The sequence below is a fragment of the Spinacia oleracea genome, chromosome 4, assembly GCF_020520425.1.
Source record: "Spinacia oleracea cultivar Varoflay chromosome 4, BTI_SOV_V1, whole genome shotgun sequence".
NCBI classification, from domain to species: Eukaryota; Viridiplantae; Streptophyta; class Magnoliopsida; order Caryophyllales; family Amaranthaceae; genus Spinacia; species Spinacia oleracea.
In genome coordinates, this window is record NC_079490.1 from 180,671,469 (window position 1) to 180,677,694 (window position 6,226).

At 31.5% G+C, this 6,226-nt stretch overlaps 1 long non-coding RNA gene across 1 annotated transcript; it reads right to left on the reverse strand.

Annotated features, from left to right (window-relative positions):
* Positions 1–2,234: 2,234 nt before the first annotated feature.
* Positions 2,235–3,388, reverse strand: LOC110781825 (uncharacterized). The gene is made up of 2 exons (XR_002531840.2): positions 3,004–3,388; positions 2,235–2,624 (listed from the first exon to the last, which is right to left on the reverse strand). It is a non-coding gene; the product is annotated as an uncharacterized lncRNA (long non-coding RNA).
* Positions 3,389–6,226: the final 2,838 nt, after the last annotated feature.

Sequence of the window (6,226 nt, forward strand, 5' to 3'; positions counted from 1 at the left end):
ATTTTTTATTTTATGTGTACTATTTTGGAATAAAAATAACAAAACCATTAGGACAACTATAAAGAGATTCGATAGACATGTTGTCATAAGCTTATAAACATCAACTATAAAATTAAATGCTTTGCATATATCTAATTTGGTGAATATTATTTGAAGCACTTAGTTCCACTAGGAAAAAAAACATATTGTAGGATCTAATTTGAAAATTACTTGGCATGACATGTGCTTGTACTGTGTAATTTATGAACTCGATGGATCTTTTTCACTTTTGTGAACTACATGTATTTTGGTCAAATATTGAGTTCAAGAAAAATATAGCATTTTACCTATTCAAAGCAGCAAAACGAACCTCGTCCGGGTCACACAATAGCTAGTGTAATACGGAGTATAGTATTAAAAAGCGTTTCGAAGAAAATCTACATGCCAAAATGTCACTCTCCTCTTATCTAAATGCCACATTTCTATGTTAATTAAGGATGATTTTACAATAGCCACAATAAAATGGGAGCCACCACAATACAATAAATCTTAACCATTAAATAAAATTGACTAATCTAAAACATTGATTTTGCTGGCTTTTTATTTTAATATAATTTTTTTTTATAATTAAATAAGTTTTTCAAAATAAAAATAAATAAAATCCACGATCTATAATTACAGTTTCCAAAAAGTGAACAATACTGAACTCTTGAACTCCATTTTTTTTTTCTTTGAGATAATCTTCAACTCCATTCTTGATTGTTTTGCGAGAATCAAATTGGAGAAAAAAAATGATGTTACTATTGTGAATTACAAATTTGGATGAGTTCGTTTGAACAAATTTCTGAAATTCATGGGTTTCATTCTAAATGTTCTTGACAGAATCAGACCGAAAAATTGATGAAGAGAGATCCAAAAAAAAAAAGTTTGAAACGTTGGAATCAAATTAGGAAAATTTAGTTGTAGCATAATCGAATTAGGAAGAGTAGTAGATGACCTTTATTTTTATTTTTATTTTTATTTTTATTTTTACCAGGAACAAAAAAAGAACCGATGAAGACAGAAAATACTAAAATAAATTGACCTGGAGAATAAAAGTAGATTTTTTTTATTAATTTTTTTTTATTTTTTCTATAAATTATTAGTATTATAAAGTCAACATAACCAATGGTCCAGATGAGTCAACAATAATGAAGGACGTAGATTTAATGTATTGTGGTGGCTACCATTTTATTGTAGCCACTCAAAAATCTTCCGTTAATTAATTAATCCTCAATTAAAATAGAACAACATTGCTAGGTACAAAGTTTCGAACACGTGACCTATGAATTGAAATGTAAAGTACTACGTAAAAGACATGATCAGTAATGTATTAAATAGATAAATTAACCCATATGGTCGGGTAAGTGAAAGTAGAGTATTGTCATTGCAATAAAAAGAGATTAGGTGGAACATCTTTGTTTTTTGTTCTACTACGAGGAGTTCCCATCGCCTTCGGCGAGTAGATTAATCTTTCGCGGGAGTTTGCATGGGTATCTCAATGGGCATCATCCCTCTCAATTGAGAAATTTTCCATATCCAAAGTTCGAACCCAAGACCTTGGTTAAGGAGCAAGAGCCCCACTCATGCCAACCTCAATTGATTAGGTGGAACATCTTTGTGGAACAACTTTAAACAAATTAAATAGTATAACATCTTTATAATATAGAGGAAGTACTTTCCTAAACCTATTATCAGGAGAAAAAAAATCCCTATTAGGCTATTATCAGGAGAAAAAAAATCCCTATTAGGCTATTATCAGAGGAAAGAGCAGCTCTAAATCATTTTCACCATCAATTTTCGCAGTTATTAACCACTTTTTTCGTTTTGATCAACTCCTATGTACGTAGTATTTTTTAAGTTGGAACCACTACAATAATTTGTATCTTTAACGACAACCTAATTACGACGGGTCAAAAATCCCGTCGTAAAAGCCTTTTGCGACGGGGCTAACAACCAAATAATGACGGGAATAACCGTCGCAAATGTCTTTTACAACGGGTTTACGACGAATTTACGACGGGATTTCTATTAACGACGGCCCCTTTTATGACGTGTTCGCGACAGAAAATCCCGTCGTTAATCAACGATTATTGGCCTTTCGCGACGGGATTTCCCGTCGTTAATAGTACAATTTCTTGTAGTGAACTTTTGCGGACATTTATTTATAATTTTTTTACACACTAAATAAATGCAAACAATAAAACTAAAGCATATAGGAAACACAATCATATTTCATTCAACATAACAATAACAAGAACTACAATATACCCATTTTGGATCGACAACTTCCATTGCATTAATTGGGTAATTATTCAATTGAAAAAAAAAACAAAGAAATAAATTATTTAACTACCTCCAACATTTTGAGTATGATCGACATGGTTATATGGAAGATAATCATAAGTGTTATGTTTAAATTGGAGACCATACACAAAAATAGTAACGGCCACCATAAGGATAATAAACACACATTGAATCTGCACAACATGGCCAAAAATCACAACTCCAATATCGAGGAGTACATCCTTGCTGTAATTTTCTCCCGTTCCCTTGTTCAAAACTAGTGATATCGGATAATCCTCGAGGTGTGGCGCATAGCACACCTGTAAATATAACGCATGATTAAAAACTCTCTATGTTTGAAATTAAAATTTGAATATCATATGTTATGGCTGCAAATAAGCTCAAAGTGGAAACATGCATAATACGTATTAATATTAATTCTACAAGAAAAACCTGATTTTGCGACTGAATTTTGCGATTACCAAAATGATATTAGAAGACGAAATTTTGCGACTACTTTTGTGGTCGTCGCTACGTAGTCGCAAAATTGCGATCTCCCTATAGTGTAATTATACCAATTGATGGTGATTTTATCATCAATTTAGAAAATACACCCACTTCTTATTTATAGCCTCCAAAATTACACGTACTTCAAAACACAAAACACACAACGCGAGAAAACCTAGTTAATTTAATTACCTGAAGAATGAAGCAAAAGAATTCCTAAAAGGAGGATCTTGAAATGCACCATTGAAACCTTTTCCATATCTATTTTTTTTTTTTTTTTTTTTTTTTTTGAATTTCTAGTTTGTGTGTGTGTGTTTTTTTTTGTTGGTAGTAAGAATGGTAGTGGTTAATTTGAGCGTTAAATCATTCATATTTATAAGACAAACAAAACAGTCAAATGACTTACTAGTCATGCTTCATGCACTCATGCACATGCAATTCCCCCCAAGCCGCAATCACAACTGACTTTTGATAAACTTAATATTACTATTATAGCATGTTGAAGATTATTCAATTAAACTTCATAGAGCATAATTTTACTAGGGTTTTCTGAAATTAAATGAATAAGATAGTACTCCCTCTGTATTTATTTAAGGATATGCTTGTCTTTTCCAGCCGTATTTATTTAAGAGATACACTTGCCATTTTTAGTAACTTATCAACCCCACCATCTAATTAAATAATATATCTACACCCCATCCCCACCCCCATTCCCTAAAATGACATGGTTCCCACTTGTTTTTTTTATTAAAAAATCTACTCAACCCCACTTGTTTTATTACTTTATTTCATTCAATTCTTTTTCTTAATCCCGTGCCCGGCCAAGTATATCTCTTAAATAAATACGGAGGGAGTACCTTATTACTGTAAATACATCATATTTTAATACTTCGTTTTGGCAATAGAGATTACTTAACGTTGTGTATATATAACTATGTATACAATACATTTTTTTTAATATTAAGAAGACATACAGGTGATGCCAAAAAATGCATACTCCATATAAGCGAATAACACCTATGTCTTCTAGAGATATAGATTGTTTTAGGGGTATGTCGTTAAAAGTCACAATCTTGCTTGATGCATGATACTCCGTATGTTGATTGTCTTTTGTTCGAAATATACCCTATTATTAATACAAGATTTTGTTGGCGGTTGCAACCCTTGGGACGTTAGGTTTTTGTAAAGTGCTCTTAAAGTCCAAAAGATGAAAAAATACAAAAGAAATATGAGTTTATCAAATACATACAAAAAAAAAAAAAAAAAAAAAATCAAACAAAGCTATCTTTCATGAATACTACGATAGTTAAGAAAACTATGCATGTACGTATTGTAAGATTCTCTCGCACATACATATCATTGGAATATACGTAGTACAACTTTTTTCGAAAAAGCGGGTATTCTTGGTCATGAGAGTTTTCCCTATGAATTCATCATCCGATTGTATTCGAACAATTGATATTTGTTGTGATCTCACATCATTCTTTATAAACAAAAACGGTAAGCCACAAATACTAAACAACTAAACTCAACTCGAAAAACCGCTACGTACCTAGCTATGAATGCTAATCTACTTAATGTTTCAGAAAAGCTAAACTCAATTGCTATCTCTATCGAACACTCGTACAATAAACATATACGTAATAAGTTGACAACTACTTAGTAACTGTTACTTTTTATTAGCTACCCGCTACCGCTAAATTTTGCCAACAACAACAAAGCATTAGTCCAAAAATATTTTGGGGTCGGCTAACATGAATCATCGTAGGAGATCGTCATTGTTACCAATAAAAAAAAAAGTGGAATTAACGAAAGTAAGATAAGAGGAAAATGTATATATATATTATAGAAAAAATATTGTAAGAAATAATGAAAAATAAGTAAAGTTTAAAATAAATGAATAAGTAAAATAAGTACATTTCAAAATAGCATGTAAAATTAAAAAAAAATTAAAGAATTTAAAAAAAAAAAAAAAAATTAAAAAAAATATAAAATAAAGAGAAACAGAAAAATAGAAGTTGTATAAGTCAAATGAAGTCATTAGTGTATATTCTCTCCCTCCACTCTATCCTATCCTAACGCCATATTTCCCTCAATCCCAAGAAAGTTCATATCGTGCTCAATCACCTTCCTACAAGTTTTCTTAGGTCTTCCCCTACCCCTTGCAATTCTATCACTTTGTCACCTTTCTATCCTCCTAACCGGGGCATCACTTGATCTTCTGCTTACATGTCCAAACCATATTAAACGATTTTTCATCGTCTTAAACTAAATCAGTGCAACCGCTAAATTTTGCCAAATGGGACTAAATTCATAACTTCCTAATATAATTTCGATAATACCATTACATTTCAGATAACTGAACCGAACAATCTTGAATAACTTTTTAAAAAAATATATTATGGACCAGGTCCTGATCGACACCGGTGGAAGAGCGGCCACCCCTTGTACTGGAGAAGTAAAGTCGTCCCTATTCACGTGCTTTTCCTTCAAGGAGCTCGATGGAATTGACTAATAAAATAATCAACAAGAAATTAGACGTTTAAATTACCTGGAAAATGTACTTAAAGCATCTAATGTTAATGTTGGTACGTGGTAATTATAAACCCAACTAGACATAAAAATAGATACACAATAATCAGTTGATGTTCATTCTTTAATTTGCTCTTTCTGGGCAATGTTGATATTACGAAAAGTCAAACAAATACAGAAGTCAATACTAAACCTGAGGATAACGTAAACATCAGTAGTATTTCTGTAAAACCGCCTTGCAAAAACGGAGTAGTTACGCTTATGAACCGAATAATTAAGTTCTTATTCAAATTAGTTAAAGTATACTCCCTCCGTATTTATTTAAGAGATACACTTGGCCGGGCACGAGTATTAAGAAAAAGAATTGAATGAAATAAAGTAATAAAACAAGTGGGATTGAGTAGATATTTTAATAAGAAAAACAAGTGGGGACCATGTCATTTTAGGGAGTGGGGGTGGGGGTGAGGGTGGGGTGTAGATATATTATTTAATTAAATGGTGGAATTGATAAGTTACTAAAAATGGCAAGTGTATCTCTTAAATAATACGGCCGGAAAAGACATGTGTATCTCTTAAATAAATACAGAGGGAGTAATACAAATAGTTGCATTTATAATACTCCCTACGTCTTAAATATTAGTCTTATTTGGACTTTTCAACCCGTTTCAACTTAATATTTAACGGACTTTCATGAAATATCCCTAAGGTTTGACTTTATTCACCAAATACAATCGTAGTTAGTTATCCACCATATACTGAAACTACGAGGATATTTGGTGAATAAAGTCAAACCTCGGGGGTATTTCATGAAAATCTGAATGTTTAAATGTAATATCTCCAAATACGTATATTAAAAAAATATAAACTTTGATATTGACATAGC